The sequence below is a fragment of the Phyllobates terribilis genome, unplaced genomic scaffold (assembly GCF_046119375.1).
Source record: "Phyllobates terribilis strain yellow unplaced genomic scaffold, ASM4611937v1 Scaffold_1__5_contigs__length_1240528914, whole genome shotgun sequence".
NCBI classification, from domain to species: Eukaryota; Metazoa; Chordata; class Amphibia; order Anura; family Dendrobatidae; genus Phyllobates; species Phyllobates terribilis.
The window spans coordinates 113,187,218-113,199,350 of record NW_027362761.1 but is presented as its reverse complement, the minus strand read 5'-3'; positions in this window follow the sequence as shown (position 1 = coordinate 113,199,350).

Below are 12,133 nucleotides of genomic sequence, written 5' to 3'. Positions count from 1 at the left end.
TGAGACCATATGCTGGTGCGGTTGGCCCTGGGTTCCTTCTAATGCAGGACAATGCCAGACCTCATGTGGCTGGAGTGTGTCAGCAGTTCCTGCAAGTTGAGGGCATTGAAGCTATGGACTGGCCCGCCCGCTCCCCAGACCTGAATCCGATTGAGCACATCTGGGACATCATGTCTCACTCCATCCACCAACGTCACGTTGCACCACAGACTGTCCAGGAGTTGGCGGATTCTTTAGTCCAGGTCTGGGAGGAGATCCCACAGGAGACCATCCGCAACCTCATCAGCAGCATGCCCAGGCGTTGTAGGGAGGTCATACAGGCACGTGGAGGCCACACACAATACTGAGCCTCATTTTGACTTTTTTTAAGGACATTATATCAAAGTTGGATCAGCCTGTAGTGTGTTTTTCCACTTTAATTTTGGGGGTGACTCCAAATCCAGGCCTCCATTGGTTAATAGATTTGATTTCCATTGATGATTTTTGTGTGATTTTGTTGTCAGCACATTCAACTTTGTACAGAACAAAGTATTCAATGAGAATATTTCATTCATTCAGATCTAGGATGTGTTATTTGAGTGTTCCCTTTATTTTTGTGAGCAGTGTATATTGCTGCAATACAGCAGAGCTCAGAGAGGTACAAAAAATGTGTTTGCAAGAAGTAAAAGTTAAGTTCTACTGTAGTTACTTGTCTCACACTGGAAAATCCCCCTTTTATTCATAATAATCTCTGGAGGTGGATTCTCATGCAGATCAGTCTTCTCACCATAGACTGTAATAACTCATTTACTTAAAAGAAAAACATATAATTTTCTGGAATAAAACATCAGATTGCAGATATCAAGGTATCGTTTTATTCAGGTTCCAATGAGCTACATGTCCATGGCTTAGGAGAGCTGATCCTATTGACATTCCCTTTAACAATTGACATTTTGCTTAGGAAATAACACATCATCATGTGCACTATACAGTGGTGGCCAAAAGTATTGGCACCCCTGCAATTCTGTCAGATAATACTCAGTTTCTTCCTGAAAATTATTGCAATCACAAATTCTTTGGTATTATTATCTTCATTTAATTTGTCTTCAATGAAAAAACACAAAAAGAATTGTCCTAAAGCCAAATTGGATACAATTCCACACCAAACCTAAAAAAGGGGGTGGACAAAAGTATTGGCACTGTTTGAAAAATCATGTGATGCTTCTCTAATTCGTGTAATTAACAGCACCGGTAACTTACCTGTGGCAACAGGTGTTGGCAATAACTAAATCACACTTGCAGCAAGTTAACATGGATTAAAGTTGATTCAACCTGTGTCCTTGTGTGTACCACATTGAGCATGGAGAAAAGAAAGAAGGCCAAAGAACTGTCTGAGGACTTGAGAAACCAAATTGTGAGGAAGCATGAGCAATCTCAAGGCTACAAGTCCATCTCCAAAGACCTGAATGTTCCTGTGTCTTCCGTGCGCAGTGTCATCAAGAAGTTTAAAGCCCATGGCACTGTGGCTAACCTCCCTAGATGTGGACGGAAAAGAAAAATTGACTAGAGATTTCAACGCAAGATTGTGCGGATGGTGGATAAAGAACCTCGACTAACATCCAAACAAGTTCAAGCTGCCCTGCAGTCCGAGGGTACAACAGTGTCAACCCGTACTATCCGTCGGCGTCTGAATGAAAAGGGACTGTATGGTAGGATACCCAGGAAGACCCCACTTCTTACCCCGAGACATAAAAAAGCCAGGCTGGAGTTTGCCAAAACTTACCTGAGAAAGCCTAAAACGTTTTGGAAGAATGTTCTCTGGTCAGATGAGACAAAAATAGAGCTTTTTGGCAAAAAACATCAACATAGAGTGTACAGGAAAAAAAAAGAGGCATTCAGAGAAAAGAACACGGTCCCTACAGTCAAACATGGCGGAGGTTCCCTGATGTTTTGGGGTTGCTTTGCTGCCTCTGGCACTGGACTGCTGTGCATGGCATTATGAAGTCTGAAGACTACCAACAAATTTTGCAGCATAATGTAGGGCCCAGTGTGAGAAAGCTGGGTCTCCCTCAGAGGTCATGGGTCTTCCAGCAGGACAATGACCCAAAACACACTTCCAAAAGCACTATAAAATGGTTTGAGAGAAAGCACTGGAGACTTCTAAGGTGGCCAGCAATGAGTCCAGACCTGAACCCCATAGAACACCTGTGGAGATCTCTCAAAATGGCAGTTTGGAGAAGGCACCCTTCAAATATCAGGGACCTGGAGCAGTTTGCCAAAGAAGAATGGTCTACAGTTCCAGCAGAGAATTGTAAGAAACTCATTGATGGTTACCGGAAGCGGTTGTTCACAGTTATTTTGGCTAAAGGTTGTGCAACCAAGTATTAGGCTGAGGGTGCCAATACTTTTGTCTGGCCCATTTTTGGAGTTTTGTGTGAAATGATCAATGATTTGATTTTTGCTTCATTCTCTTTTGTGTTTTTTCCTTGCAAGCAAATTAAATGAAGATAATAATACCAAAGAATTTGTGATTGCAATCATTTTCAGGAAGAAACTGAGTATTATCTGACAGAATTGCAGGGGTGCCAATACTTTTGGCCACCACTGTATGTGTGTTTTCCTATTGAAAGGCTTGTTTTTTGGCTTCCAAGCTGTTATTTTTATTGAAACTATTTTAGAGTACATACAACATATAGATCACGTTTCATTGCATTTTTTTTTTTGTAAATTGAGGTGGGTGAAGAAAACGCAAATCTGGAGTTATATTTTTTTTTATTGGTTTTCGGCGTTCAACATAGGTTTCTATGCTTTTTGTGTCAAAGTTCAGTTCTACTGTTCTGTGTTAGTTACATGTTTCACACTGGTAATGCCCCCTTTCATTAACCCCTTAGTGACAGCCAATTTGTCCTTTATGAGGTAATAACTCTGGAACGCTTCAACGGATCCCACTGATTCTGAGAATGTTTTTTCGTGACATATTGTACTTCATGATAGTGGTAACATTTCTTCGATAAGACTTGTGTATACTTGTAAAAAAAAAGAAATTTGGCAAAAATTTAGAACATTTAGCAATTTTAAAACTTTGAATTTTCATGCCCTTAAATCAGAGATATACGTCACACAAAATAGTTAATAAATAACATTTCCCACATGTCTATTTTACATCAGCACAATTTATGAAACAACATTTTTTTGTGTTAGGAAGTTATAAGGGTTAAAATTTGACCAGCGATTTCTAATTTTTCCAACAAAATTTACAAAACCATTTTTTTAGGGACCACACTACATTTGAAGTGACTTTGAGGGGTCGATATGACAGAAAATCCCCAAAAGTGACACCATTTTAAAAACTGCACCCCCTCAAGGTCCTCAAAACCACATTCAAGAAGTTTATTAACCCTTAACGTGCTTCACAGGAACTGAAGCAACGTGGAAGGAAAAGTTTTTATTTTCACAAGGGTAACTAGAAAAAATGGGCCACAAAATTTGTTGTGCAATTTCTCCTGAGTATACCGATACCCCATATGTTGGGGTAAACCACTGTGTGGGCGCACGGCAGGGCTCGGAAGGGAAGGAGTGCCATTTGACTCTTTGAATGTAAAATTATCTTGAATAATTAGCGGACGCCATGTCGCGTTTGGGGAGCCCCTGATGTGCCTAAACAGTGGAAACCCCCCACAAGTGACACCATTTTGGAAACTAGACACCTCAGGGAACTTATCTAGATGTGTGGTGAGCACCTTGAACCCCCAGGTGCTTCACAGAAGTTTATAACTTTGAGTCGTAAAAATAAAATTTTCACATTTTTCCACAAAAATGTTTTTCAGCCCCCAATGTTGCTTTTCGTAAGGGTAACAGGAGAAATTTCACCATACCATTTGTTATGCAATTTCTCCTGAGTAAGCCAATACCTCATATGTGGGGAAAACCACTGTTTGGACGCGTGGCAGAGTTCAGAAGGAAAGGAGCACTGTGTGAATTTTTGAACGTAAAATTGTCTGGAATAGAGAGCGGACGCCATGTTGCGTTTGGAAAGCCCCTGATGTGCCTAAACAGTGGAAACTCCCCACAAGTGACCCCATTTTGGAAACTACACCCCTCAAGAATTTTATCAAGGGGGTATAGTGAACATTTTGAACCCAGACGAACGACACAGAATATGATAACATTAGGTCATCATATTGAATAAGTTGTCATTAGTCTTGAGCGCAAGTGGTCACTACTTGAGTTTGCATTCGGTACTCGGGTATGCAACAAGTGTCGCGGGTGCTCGAGTGACATTCTCGAGTCCCCGTCCAACATGTTTCACGGTTGTTAGATACCCAAAAAAACATGCAGTTATTGCTCGTGTATGGCAGGCAATCCCCACGTGGTTTTTTTGGCTGTATAACAGTCACGAAACATGCGGGGCAAGGACTCGAGCATGTCGCTCGAGCACCTGCGATACTTGGTGCATACCCGAGTACCCAATGCAAACTCAAGTAGCGAGCACTTGCACTCAACACTAGTCACCATATTGTCATAATTTTTTTTTCTTTTACTTTTGAAAAAAATCCCAACCCTAATACAACCCTAACATAACCCTAATCCTAAGTGTAACCCTAATACAACCCTAACTCTTATCCTAACACAATCCTAACCCTAACACAACCCTAACCCTAAGGGTATGTGCACACTGTCCAGAGCCGCCTGTGGCCCTGACACTGCGGGATAGCCACCGACGGCTTTTGCTCAATATGCAAATCAGTGGCGCCATTTTTTTTTTTTTTTTACCTGCATAATTTCCTCATAGAGGTTAGGTCTATGGGGAAAGCCCGCATGCGGACCAGCAAGAAAAATTGACATGCTGCGGTCTGGAAAGATGCACCGCATGTCAGTTTCCGCGGGTGAGCCGCAGGTGCATGGAGACATATAGTGGACATGGGATTTCTACAAATCCCATCGACTATGCTGTAACAGCTGGCCGCTGCAGGTTTGACGCTGCATAAGCACGCAGCGTCCAACCCGCAGCGGCTCCTGATCATGCGCACATACCCTAACACAACCCTAACCCAAACCAAATCTCTAACTGCAAGGAATGGAAAAAAAATATTTATGATAGCAGTGAGCGGAATAAGAAATCTGGTACGCCTTCATATCATGCTGTTCTTCCACCTCCCGAACCAGTACCACATTAACAAGCTTCACTGGGTGAGTGTTATGAGTCTCTACCTATTAAGCTGATTCCCCTTCTTTTTGTATACCCCCTTTTTAGGCTAAAAGAACCAAAAATCTCAAAGACAGGGAATGTGCTTTGTGCTCGCAGCCCCTTCCTGACATTTATTCTAAGCGGCTGTGCCGGCATTGTATAGTCCAGACACTGCAGGAGGAGTCGTCAGTTAAATCCACAGACATACGTACCATGATTAGGGAGGAACTCCATTCCCTCAGGGATGTAGTTCACCCTGGGAAGCGTAAGTCAAAATCGAAAAACATTTCCCCCTTCTACCTCCTCTTCATATAGCGAGCAGGCTAGATCTCCTAGTCCCTCGAAGTCGTCATCATCATCAACATCTGATGAGGAGGGGAGATCCTGCCTTCCCATAGAGAGCATAGATAACCTAGTCAAATCGGTAAGGAATACGATGGGAATAGTAGAAACAATAGAGTCAAGGTCAACACAGGATATTATGTTTGCAGGACTCTCTGAGAAAAGGAGACGGTCCTTTCCAGTTATTACAGCTATTAAGGATCTGGTCCGAAGGGAATGGAACAGACAGGAGAGACAGGGTTCCCTTCCTTCATCCTCCAAAAGGAAATACCCCTTCGCTGATGAGGATTTGGTGACCTGGTCCAGAGTTCCAAAGGTAGCCCGTGGAAGACTCTGGGCTACTGTTGGATTCATTAGATCGTAAAGCAGAGATGCTGCTCAAATGCTCATGGGAAACCTGCATGGGAGCCTTTAAACCAGCCATATCTGCCACATGTACAGCAAGATCTATGTTGGTCTGGGTAGATCAGCTGAAAGACCAGATCAAGAACGGGGTTTCCAGGGAGAAGTTGTTGTCCTCTATCCCGTTGATACGAGGTGGTTCTGCTTACTTAGCAGATGCCTCGGCGGATTCCCTGCGGCTGGCGGCCAGATCAGCAGGCCTTACAAACTCTGCTCGTTCTGCCCTTTGGCTAAAGGGTTGAAAGGGGGACGCACAATCAAAATCCAAATTGTGTGCACTGCCATTTCAAGATGAGTACCTGTTTGGCAAGGTACTGGATGAGATTGTAACCAAACGGGCAGAAAGAAAGAAGGGGTTCCCTAACCCATCTGTTCCATCCTACAGGGGGGAAAATTACCTCTAATGCTTGGACTCTTAGTCTATTTTCATCAGGATTAAAGCTGGAATTTCGTCAGATCCCTCAGGACTCCTTTATAGTAACTTATCCACCCTCTCCCAGACAACAGCTCTCGATTTAGAGAGCCAGAGCCTGTTATCCAAAAATGTCCTGATAGAAGTTCCAGCGGACCAGGAAGGAAGGGGGTTCTACTCCCCTTTGTTCCTGGTCTCTAAGCCAGATGGTTCCTATAGAACTATCATAAATTTGAAGAGACTAAACTCCTTTCTACATTTCCATACCTTCAAAATGGAGTCTATAAGATCTAAAATTAGGCTTTCATTTCCTAGATGCTTCATGGCTGTCCTAGACCTAAAGGATGCTTATTACCATCTGGCCATACATACAGAATACCAACAGTATTTCAGAGTGGCGGTCATCATGGACGGACATCTCTGCCATTTTCAATTTGCAGCAATGCCATTTGGCCTCTCCATGGCTCCCCGCGTCTTCACCAAGATAATATCAGAGGTGATGGCCTATTTACGTCATCAGGACACACTCATTGTCCCATACCTAGATGACATTCTGGTGGTAGGACGCTCTGTCGCACAATGAAGAGATCGCCTGGCTAACACAATTTCATCCTTGCTGGCTCTGGGCTGGATAATCAACTTGGAAAAATCCAGACTGGTCCCACGGTCTATTCAGTAATTTCTGCGTCTACATCTAAATTCCGTAAGTCAGCAGTGACTTCTACTAGAAGAGAAAAATTGCTCATCATGAATAAAGTTAGGGGAGCTATAGAACAACCTCACATATCCTTAACCCTAGAACGCATGACCATAAAAATCTTTGTCACATACCTGGGGCCTTTTAGGCCCGTGTGCAAATAACATGGAATAACTCAAACAAAAATGACAAACAACTATATACCTGAGGAATACCTAGAGTTTCAAAATTCTAACTAAAGTAATCTTGCAGAAAATAGAAAACAATTAACAGGGCGGGCCTGCGAGGCCCCAGATATGCGTTCTAGGGTTAAGAGACGCTATGTCCCTGCTAGGGTCCCCTAACATCTTGTATCCCAGGGGTTCAGTGGGCCCAATTTCATACTAGGTGTTTACAACAGGAAGTCTTCTGTGCAGAAGAACTGTTACAGGGCTGGCTTAATGGCCGCCTGACTCTATCCTTAGAAGTGGTCAGATCCCTGTCCTGGTGGTTGGATCTGAATAATCTTTCCAGGGGGGTTCCGTGGGTAGTTAAGCCCTCTAGAGTAGTAGTGACAGATGCTAGCCCTGTAGGATGGGGTGCCCAAGGTCGATGGTCATTAGAAGAAGCAGAGGACTCCTCAAACTTGAGAGAACTAAAAGCCATCAAACAGACATTGCATCACTTTCTCCCACAACTGCGGGGGTCTCACGTCAGAATTCTGTCCGACAACGCCACGTCCGTCGCATACGTCAGTCGACAAGGTGGAACTCGATCAAGGACTCTGATGTCTGCTACGGTTGAGATCCTCGGGTTGGCAAAATCCCATCTTCTCTCTCAGCCCTTCACATCAGAGGCGTGGACAATACCAGAGCGGACTTCCTAAGTCGCCATACTCTCCACCAAGGAAAGTGGGTCCTCTGTCTTCCCGAGATAGACCTGTTTGCCACCAGGGCAAAAAGACAGGTCAAGAGGTTTGCCTCTCTGAACATGGCAGATCATCCGGACATGGTCGACTCTCTCCAGACTCCTTGGGACTTTCATCTCACTTATGCGTTTCCACCGATGAACCTGCTTCCAGTAGTTATCAGGGAGGAAGGAGCGAGGGTAATCCTCATCGTTCCCTTTTGGCCCAGAAGACAGTGGTTTCCATGGCTCAGAACCATGTCGGTGTCAGACCCCTAGATCCTACCATCAGGTCCGGGCCTGCTATCTCAGGGTCCATTCCATCATCCTCGGGTGAGGGGTCTCCACTTGACGGCATGGAACTTGAGAGGCAGTTATTAAAATTAAGAGTGTTTTCAAACATCCTGATCAACACCCTACTCCAAAGTAGGAAAGACTCCACAACCAGATTATACAGTAGAGTGTGGAGGAAATTCCTAGAATTTCATACTGCCCCTTTCTCCAATGAGGTGCCAATACTAGCAATCCTGGAGTTTCTTCAGAAGGGTCGAGAGCTGGGTCTTTCAGTTAGCACCCTGAAGGTTCACACATCAGCTCTAGGGGCATTATACAACTATAATATTGCGGGTGATAGATGGGTCTCTCGTTTCATCGCAGCATGTGAGCGTAGCACCCCTGTCCACATAGCTTGTTTGCCTCCCTGGGACTTAAATCTTGTCCTTGAGGCCCACCATATGAGTCTTTAGTCAGCCTCTGTAAAATGTCTATCTTTAAAAACAGCTCTGCTAGTGGCGCTAACTTCAGCCAGTAGAGTTAGTGATATTCAGGCTTTGTCTATTGATCCTCCTTTTCTGTCGGTCTTTCCAGATTGGATAGTCCTGAAACCTGATCCATCCTACCTTCCTAAAGTTGCTACCAGGTTTCATAGAAGTCAGGAAATCTTTCTTCCTTCCTTTTTTTCCTACCCTTCTACTCCTGAAGAACACAAGTTTCACACTTTAGACGTTAGGAGGTCAGTCCTACATTACATAGACAGAACCCAGTCCTGGAGGCAGAGTAGGGCTCTGTTCGTGTCCTTTCAGGGCTACAGGAAGGGGTCTGCAGTTACAAAGAGCACCTTGTCTCGATGGATCAAGGATGCCATAAGTCTGGCCTACTACGCGAAAGGTGAAAGTTCCCCAGAGGGCGTGAGGGCCCATTCAGCATGGGCCATAGCTTCCTCCTGGGCTGAGAAGGCAGACATCCCAATCTACTTGATATGTAAGGCAGCTACATGGTCTTCACCATCCACTTTTTAGAACCACCAGATTACCAAAGTACAAGCAGGATGCCGCAGACCCCCATGATAAAGGCGGGGTCAGCACATGTGTGAAATACTGATGCGAAAGCCGCCCCCTCCATGAGTTGGCAGATATGTGAGTGGCTGTGTAGTATTATAAATGCACACAACTGCAGCTTGTAATTTTAAATCGAGCGGGCTGCCCGGCACTATATATGTGCACCCCATAGGACAGACTCCCCAATTCACCCAACCAACAATAAAGGGCTTGGCCGCATCCTGCAAAAAATGGAAAATGTGCAATAAAAAGATGAAAAATAATGGATAAGATAAATACATTACATGAGGTATTGATTGATATTTTGGCCAAAATATGCAAGCTCGCAACCCACGTCAAGGGTCCTCATGACTTGTGGGTTCCTATTCTAAAATTAAAAAACGCTCACAGAAAGGACAAGAATTCAAAAAACATCACAGAAAAAAAACAGCCTTACCAACACCAGGTTAGATAACCACAGCACAAGCAGGATGTGGCAGACCCCATGATAAAGGTGGGGGCAGCACAGGTGCGAAATACTGATGTGGTCTGCCGCATCCTACTTGTGCTTTGGTAATCTGACCTGATGTTGGTAAGGCTGTTTTTTTCTGTGATGTTCTCTGAGAAAACCGGTAGCTGAGATCCCGAGGAATTTCCAACTCGGGGGGGCTGATACAGCCTTATTCCTCAGCGACGCATTTTTAACGGCGCTGAGGAATAAGTACCCTTAAGGTGTTAAACATAAGCTCTGGAGGCACATTCTCAGGGAGATCTATTTCCAACCATAGATCTTAACTGCTCATTTACATATAAGAAAATATTGATTTCTCTGGAATAAGACATTGGATTGTAGATATCAAAGTATCATTTTATTCAACTTTCTATGACCTATATGCCCATATAGACGGCTTATGAGGGTTGATCTTACTGACAGATTCCCTTTAAAGACATCATGGGGGTGACTATACATGAAAAATATATACAGTGGCATATAAAAGTTTGGACATCCCTGGTCAAAATTACTGTTGTTGTGAACAGTAAAGCAAGTTGAAGATGAAATTATCACTAAAAGGCCTTAAGTTAAAGATGACACATTTCCTTTGTATTTTAGGCAAAAAAAAAATTGGCTTTTTTTTATTCATTTTAAAAATTACAAAAAGGAAAATGGGCAGATGCAAAAGTTGGGCATCCTTGGAGATTTGTGTGCTCAGATACCTTTGACCAAGGTTTCAAACCTTAATTAGCCTGTTAGGGTTATGGCTTGTTCACTATCATCATTAGGAAAGGCCAGGTGATGTAAATTTCGCAGCTTTATAAAAACCCAATCTCCTCTAACCTTGTGTCAAAAAACATCAGCCATGGGTTCTTCTAAGCAGCTGCCTAGCACTCTGAAAATGAAAATGGTGCCCACAAAGCAGGAAAAGGCTATAAGAAGATAGCAAAGCGTTTTCAAGTTGCCTTTTCCTCAATTTGAAATGTAATTAAGAAATCGCAGTTAACAGGAACAGTGGAGGTCAAGATAAGATCTGGAAGACCAAGCAAAATTTCAGTGAGAGCTGATCATAAGATTGCTAGAGAGGCTAATCAGAACCACTGCTTGATTGAAAAAGACCTTCAGAAAGATTTAGCAGACTCTGGAGTTATGGTACATTGTTCTACTGTTCAGAGACACATGCACAAATATAGCCTTTATGGAAGAGTCATCAGAAGAAAACCTCTGCTGCGTACTCACCATAAAATTCAGCATCAGAAGTATGCAACAGAACATCTAAACAAGCCTGATGCATTTTGGAAACAAGTCCTTTGGAACGATGAGGTTAGAATAGAACTCTTTGTCCACAATGATCAGATATGTGTGGAGAAAAAAGGGCACAGAATTTCCGGAAAAGAACATCTCGCCAACCATTAAGCAGGGAATGGATTAATCATGCTTTGGGGTTGTGTTGCAGCCAATGGCACGGGGAACATTTCACAAGTAGAGGGAAGAGTGGATTCAATAAAATTTCAACAAATTAAAACATGCAAACATAACACCATCTGTAAAAAAGCTGAAGTTGAAGGAGGATGTCTTCTATAAATGGATAATGATTAGGGATGGGTGGACCCATTGAAGTTTGGGTCCGTTGAGGTCAGCCGAACTTTATAAAAAAGTTCGATTTGGGTACCAGAACAGTACCCAAGCTTGATCCCGAACGCCACTCAAGTGAATAGGGGGCCCGAACAGCTGGCGGTTCCCACACTGTCCTCTGTGTGACATCGTGGGAAACAGTGGCTCTGGCCAGCGGTGACCTTACTAAAGTCACCGCCGGTCACAGTCGCTGGGTATCATGGACCGTTGCGGGTTCCCACGCGACCGTCGGTTGGTTAGGCGCCTGCTGATGACTACTGCTGTCATCAGTGACTCCTGCTCTCACTGATAGCAGCGAGAGTAGTAGATGCTGATGAGAGTATTCATCAGCCGGCACCTGTGCATGGCGGCCGCTGTGAACTGAGATGACATCGGTAAGGTTATCTCAATTCACAACAGCCAGTTCTCACAAGGGCAGCGCAAATGCTGGACTAATGAGCGACCGCTCATTAGTCCGGCACTTGCGCTCTCCTTGTGAGAAACGGCTGCTGTGAACTGAGATAACCTTATTGACGTCACCTCAGTTCACAGCGGCCGTTCATTAGTCCAGCATTCGCACTGCCCTCATGAGAACCAACCGCTGTGAACTGAGGTGATGTCATTAAGGTTACCTCAGTTCACAGAGATCGTCTGGATATGGATTACGGTGGACCATGTGGGTTATTAAGGAAAGGAAATAGGGAAGTTGTTGGGGAGGTTTTTTTTACCTAAAGTTATTTTTGGTGTGTTTTCTTCTCTTTTTACTTACTGGATTAGTAATGGAGGCTTCTTATAGATGCCTCTC